The sequence below is a fragment of the Octopus bimaculoides genome, chromosome 12, assembly GCF_046866305.1.
Source record: "Octopus bimaculoides isolate indiv1 chromosome 12, ASM4686630v1, whole genome shotgun sequence".
In the NCBI taxonomy this organism is placed as follows: Eukaryota; Metazoa; Mollusca; class Cephalopoda; order Octopoda; family Octopodidae; genus Octopus; species Octopus bimaculoides.
Window position 1 is genome coordinate 67407140 of NC_142939.1, and position 17785 is coordinate 67424924.

The 17785-nt window shown below is 33.2% G+C and overlaps 1 protein-coding gene across 8 annotated transcripts in view; it reads left to right on the plus strand.

Annotated features, from left to right (window-relative positions):
• LOC106884484 (uncharacterized) overlaps positions 1-17785 on the plus strand; it is a 249654-nt gene that overhangs the window by 75862 nt on the left and 156007 nt on the right. For 6 of the 8 annotated variants that reach the window (XM_089361253.1, XM_089361260.1, XM_052972233.2 and 3 more), the window contains one exon: positions 10314-10368. The gene's annotated coding sequence lies outside the window, so the exon portion shown is untranslated. Of the gene's footprint in view, positions 1-14; positions 107-10313; positions 10369-17785 lie in introns of those variants that run through there. The other 2 variants (XM_089361259.1, XM_089361255.1) reach the window with 1 other exon arrangement.

Sequence of the window (17785 nt, forward strand, 5' to 3'; positions counted from 1 at the left end):
TCTTCCCATCCTTCACTTGCCACATTTCTGTTGTTTTCATGGTTGGTAATCTACATGTCCCAAGGCTACAAAGACACAGTTTGAACACAACACTGGCTTCTCTCAGGTTTGTCTATCTTTTTAAGTATATTTATTCCACATCACTCACCCCACCCAAATTACTACCTGTTTATGTATGTGTGTGTGTGTGGGGGGGCTTTATTTTGGTTTTATGTCACATTTGTAAACAAACTTATTATTTTTTTTATTTAGTTTACTTCCTTGTTTTGGAAAGTTATCAGTTAAAAAAGGTAGAAAATCTCATATTTAGCAGCAGATGGCAGAAGTGGAAGGGTGAAGGATGAAGTGGCTTGTGATGTTTAGTTACACTTCTTTATATTCTGAGTTCAAAACCTGTCAGCGTCAACTTCCTTTTCCATCCTTTTTAAGGAATCAAGTACCTGTCAGATATTGGAGTTCTTGTAATTGACTGTTTCTCTTTAGCCCTCAATATTTGAGGCCCTGTGCCGGTGTCGAGGCCCTGTGCCGGTGTCGAGGCCCTGTGCCAGAGTCAAGGCCCCATGCCAGAATTGAGGCCACATGCATGTGTCAAGGGCTTGTGCTTATATTAAAAATCATCATTGTGTTAGAAATTTATCCTTTTGCAATGCTTAATTGCCATTCTCAAAGTTTAAGCTATTTCTATGAATATATAATTTTGTATTTTAATTAAAAATTATATTTTCAAGAAGTGAACTTGATAAAATGTTTTTAGTTATCTTTTGATGAAAATTAATTGGTTATATTCTTGATTAAACTGTTGCTGGCTATTTCAGTGACTGGTGGTGGTGGTGGTGGTGGAGTTCACTTCTCTAAACTTCAGTTTAAAGAAACCTTTTAATTAAATTGAGAATGCATGGCTGTTGTTTAAGCAACTGAAATGTCACTTTTTTTCTTTTTTTTTTTTAAATCTCGGTTGTCTTTCATAAAATGTTGGGTTATTCTAAAGCTTTGTGTATTTTTTAACATGGGTGTGGTTCCATAATTTTGACAACTCAAGAAAACCATTGGTTAGGTTAGATTATCTTAAATCTAATGTTATTTCTTTAAATCTCTAATCTTGTTATACTTTTGTGATGGATTAAACAAAAACAGAATTTCACTGCAGACATTTAGTATAATAATATTTAAATAATTAAGTTAAATTTAATTCTTGGATTAATTGAAGAATAAACATTTGAAAATAGTATAATGATTATGTGAAAAAGATTTTTTAAAATGAGTACCTGGTGAGAACAGAATGAAATAACAACCGGGTCTTTTACTCAGTGAGTAACTTCTAATTTTTGAGGATTCTATTTCCATCTACACACTCTGTTTAAAACAAATACCCGAAGACTTCACAACCAACTGGAAATTTAGAAGTTTTCTGATGGGAGTGATGGTGGTGGGGGTAATTTTTAAATTTCAATTTTTGTTATTTTTCTTTTAAGGGAAAATATAAAAGACATCTTTCTATCTCAAATGATAACATTCCCATTCTATCAATCTTTATAATTTACATTACACATTGGAAAGTCAGTTGTTGGTTAAAAAAGAACAATCCCTCAAAAGTTAATATTAAATAATAACCCTCTTTGCCTGGGACTGAATTATCTTTTAAGGTCACAAATGTTCAACTATTGTTTCATCCATACAAAGTTTGCTGTCATGTTTTGGTTGTTTAACCCTTTTGTGACTGTATCTTTGTTTTAAATACACTGCTTGTGTTGCATTTAATTTTGAAAATATTGAATAATTTTGTAAAATAACTTTGTCATTATTAAGCTGTTGTTTGAACATAAATTGACATGAAATTTTGAGGGAAGGTTTTAATTTTGATCACTTTAAAATGGAATTTGTTACCATGAACAAAAAGCAGTTTCAGGCAGGTTGGTATTAAAAGGGTTAATTTGTAGCCATTACAGAATATTTGTAGTTTCAAGGTGTCTTTCACTCCAGTCTTATTTACATTGGAAATATTCACTGACATATTTCTTTTCGGCAGTTGTCAAATAAAAGTGGTAAGATGATGATAAAACTAAGATTTCAGTATTTTAAAATTTTGTAGCCCCTTTACATATATATCTTTGTATTGAGTGAGGTGTGGTACTTTACAGATCTGTGTTATATTACTTACTTTATATATATCTTTATATTGTGATGAGTGAAGTATACTTCACTCAGCAGTGTCTTGCTTATATTGCATTGTGGTGTGTTTACAGTTGCACTTTACAAGGTTCAAAATCTAAAAGTTATTGTTGGGAGATTTTGGAAAGCATTTGATTAAGGGTAAAAGGTATTTACAAGTTGTGATCCCCTATTAGAGTAACTGTAGACATTTCCCAGTCATTTATTATCTAAATCTCTTCTTGATTAGTCGGCAAATATTATTTGGAATGCTTGATAGCTTTCTTGAGAAGGAAGTATTTTACTAAAGATATCAATCCTGTGTGTGTGTGTGTGTGTGTTTTTTTTTTTATTAGGAGAACAGTAATTAAAAAGCCTTGTCAGATTTTGATTTGGTAATTATTTCTTAAAATGACTTTGTTATTGATATTACTTTAAAAGTCTGTATGATTGACTCTATTAGACAATTGTTTTGTTTGATTTTTCCGAGACAAGGAAATATCAAAATAAAACAGTGATATATTCAAACCAGTGTCCTTATCTTGGTTGTTGTAGTCAAAACAGTTCAGCCACTCCACTTCGAGTGTCCGTCATGTTTGGTAACATTCTGAGAGTTTCAAACTACACTCTTTATTAAATCCACCTGGTAAATTATTCTCATTCCATTGTCCAGGAATTCTCTTGTATGAGTTATCCTCCTACTTGTGATGTAGCTTGCTTATAGTGTGTGTGTGCGCATGTGTGTATTGTTTTGATAATGTTTAGATTTTCTCATTCTGCTCACTTCCGGTATCAAACTGAGAATTGTCTCTGAAGACTTGCTGACCAAACTGATGTCTAAAGTTGGAACTCCAAGGCCTCACCCTCTTTTTGTATGTCTGACCAGACTGGGAAGTTTTTCACCAAGGCACTGATTGGAGTAAAGGTTTTTAGAAAGACCTGCAATTACCAGTGCATGCAAATCTTCCTCTCTCCATGCCAATATTATTGTTCAAGAGAAAGCCAGGGGCTTGGCACCATTGTCATCACAGACATTGTTAGAAGTATCTAATGTTGTTGTTTCTGTAATTTTGAAACCTTATTGTTATCTGGGGGCTAAATAAAAAAAAAAAAATGTTTAAAATACATGGGGTCATATTAAAGTACACTAGATAACCTTGAACAAAGCAGATATACACTGCACTATTTTTGATGCTTGGAAAGAAATTAATAGGTAGACAACCTTATTATCAATGTTTTAAAGATGAAATTATATTAACACCTTCTGTTGATCAGCTGTAGTTTTTGTTACACATTAGAAGGTATCAGTGTGCATCAAATATTTTATTAACGATTTTTTTATTGTTGAAGTCACTGCTATTAATTGCTTCCTCTCAAAACTGCAATGTAGAATTATGAAATATAAATAGATTAATTGCAGTATTTTTAATCTAGTTGCTGTTGCTATTGAATCTCTGTGTTTATGTACAATTATTATTTAATCCAGTCATTGAAAAGTTTTGTATAACTGTTATGAAAACATTGTCATATTTGATTGGTTGTTGCTCAGCCAATGAGAAACAGTATGGCTTCTCTGACAGTTGAGCTATCCTAAGGTTTTTTTTACTAGAATCTTTCTTTACTCATTCTTATTTCTAATGTAGTGGATGGGTGGGTGATTTTACAAACAGAACTTATATCATGACAGAATCCTATAGTTCCCTGTTCTTGATTTGTCTTATTGTCTTTTCTGTCAGAAATAGAAGCCATAGTAAATATTTTTTTTTCTTTCAAAAAGCTGTTTTGCTCTGAATTAAGAAATCACATAATAATAATAATAATAATAATAATAATAACAATGGTTTAAAATTTTGGCATAAGGCCAGCAAGTTCAGGGGAGGGGGTAAATCAATTCAATTGACCCTAGTGATCAACTGGTACTTATTTTATTGACCCTGATAGGATAAAAGGCAAAATCAGCCTTGACAGAATTTGAACCTGCAAGATACAGATGGATGAAATGCCGTTAACCATTTTGCCTGGTGTGCTAACGATTCTGCCACCTCACCGCCTTCATAATAATGATAATAAACAAGGATTAAAATCAAAATTACCTCTATAGGAGATTCCAGTTTTTTTCTTTTCTTTTCTTTTTTTTGGTAACTTTTAAAATTCAAAACACAAAAACAAACTTATTTGTTTTTTTTTTCTCTTCTTTATTACAACCATTTGTTGTTTTGTAGTTTTTAGTTATGATAAATATAAAATTGAAATGTTTTAACTGTCAAAGCAATGTTAGTGACATGTGACTGTTCCATTTTACTGTATTTATTTTTAATTTGGTTATTTCTGCAATTTACTTTCAGAAACCATTTAATTCTATTTTGATGACCTTGGACACTACCATATGGAGAGACTAAATTGTTTTCCATCTTTTTTTAAACACTGTATATTGTTCTTTCTCATAAGTTCATTCCCACCACCACCACCACCTCTGTTCATGTCTTTGCTCTATGTTTATTGTTTCCTGTAATTATTCTTCATAGGAATGGCTCACCAGAGTCTTTCTGTTTTGTTTTATCTTCTAATAGCTTCTTATTTATACCCCCACTTCCTTTGTTTTTTGTGTGTGTGATTCACAAGTATTTTTTGTTCTCTTTGACTGTTTCTTGGATCTCAGTCCTAAATTGTTGAAGGATTTCTTTTTACATCAATTTACATGAGGAGAGATATCAACTTTTTTTTTGTGATTTGAAAAAATATTAATGGATATTTTCTATTTTAAGCCTTTCTTGACTGTATTCCTAATACACACATCATAGGTTTCGACTGAATTCAAAAATAATCAAGGATTTGAAGGAATTTAGGAAGTGAACGTTTTGGAATGTCACTTAACAAAAGGATTTTACATAAACTTATGAGGGGAAGGTTTAATTTAAATATGAACATTTTAATACGAGAGCTCTTTGTATCAGAGCACCATAGGCAGTCTCAATTGGATTGATATCAAATGGTTTAATGGATATGAAAGTGTTCTGTTATACAATACTATAAAAATTAGCCACACAATTTGAATTAGAAAATCTTCTGCATTAGGTTTTGTTGTATGGAATTTTGATTCAAAAACACTTTGAATCCAGACATAGTTTCTTATGAAATTAAGAGAACAAAACAAAATCTTTTATTGTATTTTCTACTAAATCTGAGGCTCTCTTTAATCTGAGAGTTTCCTGTGGTATGGTTAAATTCTTCTTTAGCAAAGAAACATATAATTAGCATTAATACTGGTTTCAAATTTTGGCACAGGGCCAGCAATTTTGGTTACATTGACCCCAGCATTCAACTGGTACTTATTCTATCAACCCCAAAGGGAAGAAAGGCAAAGTTGACCTCGGTGGAATTTGAACTAAGAATGTGAAGATAGATGAAATGTTGCTTAACAATTTGCCCGGCTTGTTAATGATTCTGCTAGCTCACTGCCTTCTAATTGGTATTAATATTATGCATAAAGAACAACTGAAGTAAAAGCAATGAAAGGATATGCATCAGTAATTCTTTTTATAAAAAGCAAATTCTCAGAAATGTGACCAGTGACCTGGTTTAATTTCCTTTACATCCTGTTGCCACAAAAAGTAAGCAACATTTCTGTGAGGAAACTATTGCAATCAATAAATATGATCTTAAAAAATATTAACAAAAAAAAAAAATTCTCAAAAAGCAAGAAAGAAAAACAACTTGATGGAAAGTAGAGCAGGTCATTACAAAATGTGTTTATTTTTTTATTACCTATTCCCACTTCTCTTGATTCCACTCCCTCTCTCAACTAAGGCTCTTTCTCTTGCAAGTTACTTGGCAACTCTGTTGGTGCTGGGGCCACATAAAAAGTACCTGTGCTGGTGCCATGTAAAAAGCACCGGTGCTGGTACCATGTAGAAAGCATTGGTACTATTGCTACATAAAATGCACACAATACACTCTACAAAGTGGTTGGTATTAAAAAGGACATCCAGCTGTAGAAACCATGCCAAAACCTACAATGGGGCATGGTGCAGTTTCTGGCCTTGCTAGCTCCTGTTAAGCCAGCCAACCCGTACTAGGATGGAAAATGGACATTAGAAGATGATGATGATGATGATATAGATACTTTTTAAAACATGAAAAACATTTGTGAGAGATTCTATTAAAATTCTAAAGTATTAATTTTATGGATGAGAATATTGTCATTATGTAAATATTTATTTTGGTTGATAGAGTAATAATAATAATAATATAAATATGGGAGTATACCATAAAAAAAATGGCATTCATTATTTAAGTATTTCTATTTATTAATTTGTTAGAAGCTTAACATATTTGAGATGTTTCAAGTATTGACTAGCTTCAAAGATGGCTGCCTACATATTGTGAAAGGCAGGAATCACTTTCATTGTACTTAATCTGAATAACTCAATAATGAGTATAATAAACCAAACTAATCAAATTCTATTACTACAATTATAACTTGATGATACCATGTGATACCATGCTCCATGTTGTTATTGTCAGTTCAGCTACTTTTCTCATTGATTTGCTTTGATAAATGATCAAGTGGTTACTACTGCACTAAGGGCATTATTGTATAGAGAAGGCTTCTACCTTTCTATAGTGATCCAGTTTAAGTATGACTTTTGTTCGTTCGTTATAAATGTTTATTTGCCATAACCATGGAGGAACTTCAATGAGGCGTATGATTAGAAGGACCGGGGAGAAAACAATGGTAGTGAAATCAATATGGTGCTGGTCTTTTGGTTGAATGGGAAACCATATTGTCACCGGTGCTGTATTCTTGACAAAGAGATATTACTTACTCAATAGTCCTAGCTAGAAATAAGTATTATGGGTGATACAGTTTACTACTTCAATAGAGTAGAAACACTGTGTTTTGTTTGATTACAGTGATGATCTAAAATCCCTGCATCTTTTTATGAATCATTACATGATGATGATGATGATGCTGTATTCACTGGTGTATGAAATGAAATTCTTTTGGGTTGTTATTTTTACCTTTCTGATTTTTAAAAAAATGAGCAAAGAATTAAGTTTATTTGTCCTTAAGTTCTAATGTAATATTTCATTACAATCTTAATGTTGAATTGGCTTTTAAGATTATTATTTATGAGAGTGATTTACAATAGATTATTATTTATTAGATATAATGAGGTTTTTATTTTAAAAAATACTTAGAGGAGAAAAGATAGTGCCCCATTTTACAGGGTTGCTGAGACTGGTGGGAGTAAAGGAGGAAGAACCTGGCTTCTAATGCTTGTAACAGTGTTGGCTTCATTAGGGGTTTTTAAGGACCAGATGGTGGTGTCTAGCCAAGTCACTGATTAAGTCTACCACTCCAAACAGGAATGGTTTCTCCACCAGGCTTCCATACAGTTTCCCTCTATCAAATTCAACCTACATAGGTTTGGTTGAGCTGAAGCTAAAATGATATGAACTGAGATTGAACCAGAATCTTCTTGTCAACCACATAGCTATGCTTGCACCCACTTGTTGATTCAACAAATGCTGTGTCTTTTGAAGAAAAGCAAATATCTTAAAAGATTGAAGTAATTAAGAGGATAAGGCACTGCCTTTACTATTATTACTTTGTAAACTCTTCATCTGGTCTGTACTTTATGACACTTGTGTTTAGAAGTCTCTGAATCTCCATTGAGCCCTGTCAATGTTGTCTGTGTTAGCAAAACTTCTTAGCAAACTGGTTTATTATGTGAAGCCTTTAATGGCTGTTTAGGGAATTTTGACAGTTAATTTCTTAAAGAAACTGCTACTGAAGTGGAACAGGAACAGGCAGCAACCTGAATTTCTAATCTTAAGAACTCTTGTTGCCATTACTATACAAGAAAACGTAAGAAACAACAAAACAAAAAAAGCCCCCTCAATTAATGTGTGTGTGTGTGTGTGTGTGTGTGTGTGTGTGTGTGTGTGAAATAAACTAACAGGAAACTTCAAAGGAACTACAAGTGTTTGGTTTACAAGCCAGTCTCTTGTTTATAATGACCATGTCAAGACTATAAATTACATGAAATAATAAGAAATAACAAGAAAAATTGCTAACATCTTTTTTAGAATAAGAGACTTTCATTTAGAATCATCAGATGTGTAGATTAAGATATTTTGCTTATATTCTTTTAGATCTTCAGCCTATTTCAGCCACCATGGCTGATGCCCATGCTGGAGCATTGCCTTTTACATAAAACCTTAAACCTTGTTGCTTGTAAGGCCAGAATGTATGGAAGTTAAAGGTTGTTTGACTTTGTAGTTTGATAGTGAAATGCTATTTTTATGACCAATTTTTATTTTTAAAAGCTTGCACTAAGTCACATGTTTGTAAACAAATATCTGTCCTGTCAGAGACCTTAAGGAACATTTTATAGTTTCTTTTGAAATGGTTTCTTTTGGAGTTGAAGTAATAATGGAAGCATGGAAACTCATTTGGTAGCCAGACTAACTCAAAAAACGCCGAATTATTTGTCTTGTTTAGTGGTAAAATTTAATGGCAGTTTTAAAGTTTTGAACTCTCTGAGAGCGTGTTTAAAAGGCTAGACTTTTAACCTTGTGTTGTACTTCATATAATTTGGTAAAATGTATCATGTGTTTTTCTCTGCTAATAAAAATGTATTATGAAATTCACCATTGAGACGAGTATTGTTTATATTAGATGGTCATGTTTAACTAAACTTACTGTGTTTTTTATCTTTTATTTTTATCACAGTAACAACCAGAAGCTTATTGTTCTGTTTGTGGAACAACAAAAAGAAAAAAAAAACTAATTTTAGTTCTTGTTTATTTTACTAATATTGTAAGCTTGTGTTTGTATTATGGTCTATTCAAAAACAACTTGTGTGAAATAAACTGTAGATTGTTCAACATACCATTCAAAGAACATGAAATTTTTTAACTCTTTACTGTAATAATGTATTCAATAACTGAGAGAATGCCCTCATGGCGTCTGATACTGGGTGTATATATTAAATAAATGCTGTCAAAGCAAAGACATTACCTGTTACATATATGCACCCATCATTAAAATTAATTTCCAGCATTTTCCCTTCTCTGCAGGAAGCAACATGTCAAGCATGTTGGCTCCGTAAAAGGTTGAAGCTATTATATATTTTGAAATCTATTTAAGCAAGCAGTATGTGAGGAAAGTAAATAGCAACTGTTTCACATGAGTAATTTCACTGAGGTTTGTGTATGGATGGGGGGAGTAAATAGTTTTATTGTATAACATGACTTCTTCTGTTGAAGCTATCCAACTTATAAGAGATCATCTCTGCTGGAATACATCTGCCATTTGTGTTAATGTGGCAGTTTTTATTTGTTTCATCCTGAAAATGGTTAATCTAAAGTGAAGATAACAAAATTGATTCTCAGTAGCATTTACAAATGTTAATCTGGTGCTAACCCCTAAATAATTTCCGGTTTCTTTAGTTGTCTTGTTACTGTCCTAGCAACAACTTTGCACACTATTCCAGTACCCTGTGTGTGTGTGTGTGTGTGTGTGTGTGTGTGTATAGATGTGCAATATGTAGAAATGGGTGTCATATATTTTTTTTAATTTACAAAATTAGAAGGAAAAGAGGTTGTGATCTTTTTCAATGAATCCTTATAATTTCTAATTTAGTTACAAGTTTTAGGATTTTTACTAAATTTTTTATAGTTTGAAACTTTTTAATTTATTTCACCTGGTGGTGAATTAAAAATTTTACATAAGCACCAGGGCACTTAATCTGTGGTTCTGGCAAAATGATTTTGTAAATAAAGATCTTGCTTGGTCTCATAAAAAATATGAATTCAAATCAAAACAGCATATTCCCTTCACAGAGTGAGAGAGAGTGTGTGTGTATGGGGCGGGGGGAGGTACAGTGTAAAATTTTAATAATCATTATTTTGAATTTGGGCAGAATGCCAGCAATTTTAATGGAAGGGCTTTAGTTAATTACAGTGATCCCAGTACAAGATTGGTACTTTATTGCATTGATTTTGGAGGGACAAATGGTAAAGTTGACCTCAGTGGCATTTGAACTCAGGACATAAAAAAGACTGGAAGAAATACCATAAGGCCTTTGCAATATTTCTACTTACCAATTCTTCTTTGGTTCAGAAACAATAAACTATTTCTTTTTCTACTTTTCCAGATATTTGGATTTACATACACCTTGGATTACCTCTTTTCAAAAGAACTCAGATTTGGTAAGAATTATCTTAGTTTGTATTCTCACTTTCAATTAAAATTATGAATAATTGTCTTACTACAATTTTGTTGGTGAAAAGAATTAAATTCCATAAAAGTTTTGATCACGATTAGAACATGTTTAGTATTTTTTGATGTTTCAATCTGAAATGACAGACACAGGCATAGCATTGTGGTTGTGCAGTTTGCTCCTCAGCCACGTGACTTTGGGTTTAGCCCTACTTCATGGCATTTTGAGCAAGTGTCTGTAGTCCTGAATTGATCAAAGCCTTGTGATTGGATTTGGTAGATGGAAACTGAAAGAAGCCCATCATGTGTGTGTGTGTGTTCAAATCTGCAATGGCCTATATGGAAGTGCAGTGGGTGATGGTGTTGTTAGTTTGACCTGTGAACAAATTGTCCTGGTGTCTTTGTGCCTTCAAAACCATGTGGCATAGATGATCCCTTACCTGAAAAACAAGTAAGGATTCAAGGAAGGGCGTCTGGCTGTAAACCAGGTTCATAGAACCCAAACATAGAAAAAGAATGCAGAATGAACAAATTTATTAATTTTTTTTCTGGCTGATATTTGTCAATGACAGAAATAATTGATTGATTAAGGAAATTGAAATTATAATATTGTTTCATATAGGAACTGGTACAATATTTAATTGATTTTACATCACACTCTATGCCTGCCACATGGCCACTTCTCTTGATTCTGTTCCTCCTCTCAGCTGAGAGGTGTTTGTCTTGCAAGCTACCTGGCAACACTGCGGGTGTTGGTGCCACATAAAAAGCACTCATGCTGGCACCTCGTAACGAAGAAGGGCATCCAGCAGTAGAAACTATGCCAAAACAGACAGTTGGAACCAGCTCCTGTGAAACTGTCCAACCCATGCCAGCATAGAAAATCTATGTTACATGATGATGATGATCACATTTTGGTGAACAATACAGTTGGTGGTGATATGTTCTTCATTGGTCCATTGTATTTCTGATTGCAGATACGACATGGATTATTTGTTTAACTTGGGCAGAACAAATATCACACAAACATTTCTATTTAAAAAGCACCAGTGCCCCAGCATGGCCACAGCTCATGAGCTGAAATTAGATAAAATGAAAAAAAAAAATGAATTTTATCAGTTTTCTCACTCTTACATCCTTTGCCAATCTACAAAAACAAGACATGAAATTGTTCTCTGTCTTTTGTTCTGTTTGTTTAATCCGTTATATTGCTGAACATTACATAAATGGCTGTTATCTCTCAAACATTGACGCTCTGTCTAACTATTTAGAATTTACAGATATTAATCTGAGAAAAAGTAAAAATAAAAGCCTCCACTTTACTAACATAAAAATATAAACTAGTTTAATAAATTGTTTAACAATATTTATTTCTTACAGGCATCTTTGAATTTAGAAAGTTTTATTTTTTTTTTCTCTATTTTATCTTTTGTTAAAAGGTTTTACAATTGCTGTGTATTAAAAATAATTAATTAATTAAATTAAGTAATTAATTAATTTCAATGTGAAACATTTCTTTATGATTTAAATATTGTTTCATAATAAAGAATGTAGATTCATGATTTTTATGTTGCACCACATGTGTTTAATTAAACTTAGATTCAAATTTTGACATCACATCGCAGTTTTTTTTTGGTGGGGGGGAACTACATTGATTGCATCGACCCCAGTGATCAGTTGGTATTTATTTTATTGACTCTAAAAGGATGAAAGGCAAAGTTGACAGCAGCAGAATTTCAACTCAAAATGTAGAGATGGATGAAATGCCGCTAAGCATGTTGGCTGGCATGCTAATGATTCTGCCAGCTCACCACCTTAATTAGTGTAATTATTATCAATGTAATTAAAGTTAGTCTTAATTAAGGTTAATGTTAATTATGATTAGTCTAATTAATTATTTGAATTCTTCTCTAAGTTGTAGGATGAAGGTAAAATGTCGAAGGGAGGCGACATTATTCGAAAAAGAAGCCATCAAAGTGTTTAGAACAGGATTTTGAGAGGTGAAAAAGTCAGATTGAGGGTCCTGGAAGGAGGAAGAAATTGTTGTCTTGAATAGATTTCTATAAACATGGAGGTGGTATCACTTCAGATGTGTAGAAAATGTTCTTGCATTATAAGAGACTCTGGGAAGATGCAGATTGATATTAAGCCATAGCTTTATAGAATTTTCACAAGGGGAAATCTTGCGTGTGTGTGTGTGTGTGTGTGTGTGTGTGTGTGTGTGTGTGTGTGTGTGTGTGTGTGTGTTGCAAAGACTGTGAATGAGGGTAGTTGGATAATATTTACATAGACATACAAGCGCATGGTTCTAGGTTCAGTCCCACTGCCTGGCATTTTGGGCAAGTGTCACATAAAAAGCACCATTCAACTGTGATCGTTGTCAACGTTGCCTTGCTGGCACATGTGCCGGTGGCACGTGAAAACATTTGAGTGTGGTCGTTCCCAGTCCCACTGGACTGGCTCCCATGCAGGTAGCACGTAAAAAAACACCTTTTGAGTGTGGTCATTGCCAGAACCACCTGACTGGCCCTCGTGCCAGTGGCATGTAAAAGCACCCACTACACTCTCGGAGTGGTTGGCGTTAGGAAGGGCGTCCAGCTGTAGAAACTTTGCCAGATCAGATTGAACCTGGTGTAGCCTTCTGGCTCACCAGACCTCAGTCAAACCATCCAACCCATGCCAGCATGGAAAGCAGACGTTAAATGACAATGATGATATATATATGCATGCATATATGTAATGTATTGTTCCATTATTAGTGGGATCAACAAAGAAGTACTCCATCCAGTGAGAGATAAATATTTTAATGTACACAGGATTTAAATGCAAGCTACGAAAGATTGTCTGACCATTGTATTTCCAGAGGCATGAAACTAATAGCTCACACTGTGTGTGTGTGTGTGTGTGTGTGTGTGTGTGTGTGTGTGTGTGTAAACTTATGTCTCAGTATGGAGAATGGATGCTGGAGCAACAAATGTTAATTAAGTTGTTATTCATTGTAAAACTAACATGTAATGCTGTTTGTTGTCTGCTAGAAAAATTTTCATTTGACATTCAGACATTCATCATTACAGAATGGAAAATTAACTGTTTTTCTAACTTTGTCAAGACTCACTATTATGACAAAAGAAGGAATGAATTTATAATTAATATAAAGAGCAGAACTCATTATTTTCTGTTAGCCTCACATCATCATCAATCACTTATGTTTCTTTCTATAATCAATCTCATCGTTAATAGAATCGTCCATATAATTGGTTTTCATTTCAAAGCTTTAACCATTAGTCTTTCACAATCAATGTGGAAAGATAGCAACAACAATACCAGCAATACTAGCAGAGTTATAATTTGCAACTGTGACTTAAGACTTCATTGTCTTCATTGATCTGCTAATATAAATTAATGGAGGAATTGAAATTTGAAACACTCTTACTCGTATATGGTTGTCTTAGAATTACATTTACCTTGTTTATGGTTCTAAGCTCTTTTTTGTTTGTTTATTTTGTGAAAATTATTAAGACCAAACAAGATTCAATATCCATTTCCAAATTTTATATTAAATTACTATATCCATTTAGAAAGAAATCAGATTAATACTTTTCAGACGAGAGTTAAGAATTCCATACCTAGTTTTGTTTTTCAAAGTATGCATGATTCCTGTCAGTTTTACTGCTTTCAGTTGTAAACTATAAAAGGTTGGTGTCTTTTTTGGGATACATTTAAAAGATCATCCTCATTATTAATATTGAGTTAAAATAAACCCGTTATCTCCAAACTGCATCATACCGATTAGTGACATTGGTACAGTGTGGTGGTATGGCAGGGGAGGTGGAAGTATCTGTGGAATTATCACAGTATACCAATCCTTTTTTTTTTTTTTTACATCAGTTTAGAATATTTCTTTATCTTATTTCAATTTCAGGTCAGCAAACATGTTCTTAGCTACATCTCTGTTTCCTTGGTATTGGCTAAACTGACATTTGGGCCATGTTTATGGCTTTGGTTTTAGTATCGGCCGAATGCTTATTGTGTATTGGACACTTCTAAAATCTTGTACTTTTTGATACATTTTGTTCTTGCTATCTTTCTAAGAATTTGTTTTGTTTATTTTGAAACTACATGTATATTCCTGCAGGCTGTTTCTTAGGCCATGCTGACCTGCTAAGATAAATTTAAGAGAAGTAATAGAGTTTGGTTAATGGCACCAACATGTGTCTGGGATGCAGAGGAAGTAGATCCATTTTCTTAACTGGAATTCTATTTAATACAAATCTGCTATAAAAGTTTATACTTGAGATTTGTAACAACATCAGTTAAAATCATTAGAAAGTTTTACTTAAAGCAACCAAACTTGTTTTCAGGGTTTACATTCTGATGAAGTAGTAACCTGAAGATTTCCAATTAAATGACTTGTATGGCTTGAGTTTTAATAAAATCAAAATGATATTAACATTAAAGAGTAATATGAATTTCTGCTCTGACTAAATTATAACTATCTGCACCTTACCTGTTATAATAAGCAAGATGTAAATCATCCTAAAGAAGGGTTTATAATTGAGTTTCTCTAAAGAAATTTCTTTATTTAATGGCTTAAATCAATTTCCATATTAAAATTGGGTTTAAATTTGTTTTAGTATATTTTTATACCCAAATGTGCACCTCAATATTTTTTGGTGTTGGTTTTAGCAGAGTAGAGAAAACTGGTACAATATTTTTTTATAAATTTTAAAATTGATGGAACATTGAATGTTAAAATATTAAATGTATTTTAATCACTGAGTTTTATCTGAACAGATCAGTATGGCTAGATCTTTTGAAGCCAATAATGCAAAACAATTGTTGTATGATAGAAATAGCAGTAAAATCTATCTCAAACCAAACACTACTGTGTTTTGAAAAAGTAAAGAGACATCGAATAATGTACTTCTAAATACTGTTTGGGTGGTAGATTTAATGTTATCCATTGTAACACTGTTACCTGACCCTTGGGTGTCTCTAGTGGAGTCCACCGTATTGTAAGCATTTGAGCTAAGTCTGGGGTCAATCCATTAGTAATGGTTTCTTCCTCTTTTCCAGAGTGAGGCTAACATTCTGCTTTGTGGAGCTAAGCTTAGAAACCAGTGTTAGTTATTTTTGAGATGAACTATTGACATCAGTAAATAAAAGATACATGTTTCTTTTGCTTTGTTTGCTTTATGTATTTCTTTAAAAAAAACTTTAGTATTTCATGCCATAAGAAGAGAGGTGTTTAGTAATAAAAGAAAAAAATTAACTCACTTTTGAAATACAAAATATTTCAAGTTTTTACAAATTTCCTTACATGCTGCACTAATGTCTCTGTGTAATTAGATTGTTACCTAATTTAGAAAGCAATTAAGCTGTAAAGGTTTACTGAAAATATCTCTAGTTGGTGAATATTCTCTCATGCAAGTAATTAGTATTTTGTACCTTTTTAACTTGATGACCTCATTAAAAGCTTTTGGTAATCAAATTAAATTTAAAATAGTGTTAGCCTAACTATACTTCTTATGTTGTTTTTTTTTTTTTTTACTAGAATGTTGAGATTAGTTTTAAGAACATCAATTTTACAGTTTCAACAAAGATTAGCAAGCAGTAATTACTGTCACTTTATGGTTATTTAAAATTTTAATCTTCTTTTTCTAATTTTTTTGTTTCTTGTTCATACAACATGCAGGATATGTTGAAATAATATTAACACACACACACACACTCTCTCTCTCTCTCTCTCTCTCTCTCTCTCTCTCTCTCTCTCTCTCTCTCTCTCTCTCTCTCGTGATAATCATTGGGTGTGAGTGTAGGATTTGTCAATGGCCATGCATATTATATTTTTGTTATAGCGCATCACTATCAGATATACAGACCTATGTATTATGATCCTTGAGATAAATCTCTGTAATGCCTGCGTTATCAACAGTCGCGCCTTACTATATATGGCCAATAACAGAAGGTAGAATTTGGTTACACAGCAACAGCCCAGCTATAATAATTTCATATGCAGTAGTTATTCAAAACTATCTTTTCCTCTCTGTCACTCAGAAGTGTCACTTTTTTCCCCCTTCTGTTGATAAGGTTTCTGAACAACGAAGAGGGAACATATAAATACATAATTCTATTTTCAGATATCCTCTGATTCTACATTCTGTTACCTCATGCAATGTTTGATGTCATATTTCACTTTGTAGCAAGTTTCTTCCATTTTGTGTGGTCTAAAGAATCACACACACACATGTATACACACATATACACATGTGCGCACACATGGTTTCTACACTTCTAAACTTTAAGTTATATATCAGTAGATTAGTTTTTTTCTATATCTTCAAATGTCTATTTTTGGGGTTTTGTTTTTATCTTTGATAAGAAACTTAGCCATTCCTACTTATGAAATTTAGGGTTTTTTAAATTCTGAATCTGATTCTTAGCAAAAACGAAAAGTCAAACTAAAACAGAGTAGATCATTGTGATGTATATTATCATCATTGTTGTTTCACTGTCCCCTTTTCCATGCTTGCAGGAGTCGGATGGAATTGGTTGAGGCAGCCTGTCACTAGCCCTTAATTCTTTTAAAGCAAGGTGATAATTTCCCCATGGGCCAGACATGGTTTCTATGGAAGACTGGAAACAAACAATCTCACTTGTATGATGGTGATGCTCTTTTACAATCATCAGATGATGTAAAAACAAGTGTGTGTGTGTGTGTGTGTACACACACACACACACACACACACACACACACACACACACACACACACACACACGATGGATGATGATGATTAAGCTTCTTTCAGTTTCCATTTTGCCAAGTCCATTCACAAGTCTTTGGTTGGTCTCCGGCTATAGTAGAAGACCTTTGTCCAAGGTGCCATACAGTGGGACTGAACTCCGGACAACATGGCTGGGAACCAAGTTGGACTCAGGTTTTTGAGTGCGATGATGTTGTTAAACCTCCGTTAACAGTACCGTATGCAGGTCCTTTACGTTTTCTTTGACGCACAGGTAAATTTTTCACTATAGACCTTAATGGTTGTAAAGACACTATATCAGTGGATAGACTAAAAAAGGCCTTCATAGAGAAAACTGTCCCTGTTCCCACTGCAGACAACACACACACACACACAGCATTACAAACATGGCCCATACACTCACCTTTACATTCCATGACTACCATTGGGATCGATCAGGCATCGGACAAGGATTCTGGATTACTTTTCTGTATTTTTTTTTACTTAAGTTTTGAGAGCGGTCAGATTCATTTTTAGTATTCTCACTTGTGAGAGCAGTCGAGTTTATTTCAGATATTCTCATTTTAAAAATCATCTTTGGCTAATCATTTAGAAGATGTTGGTGTTGCCTTGGCAGAGTTTTGTGCTCCCTGAGTGCTCTTGT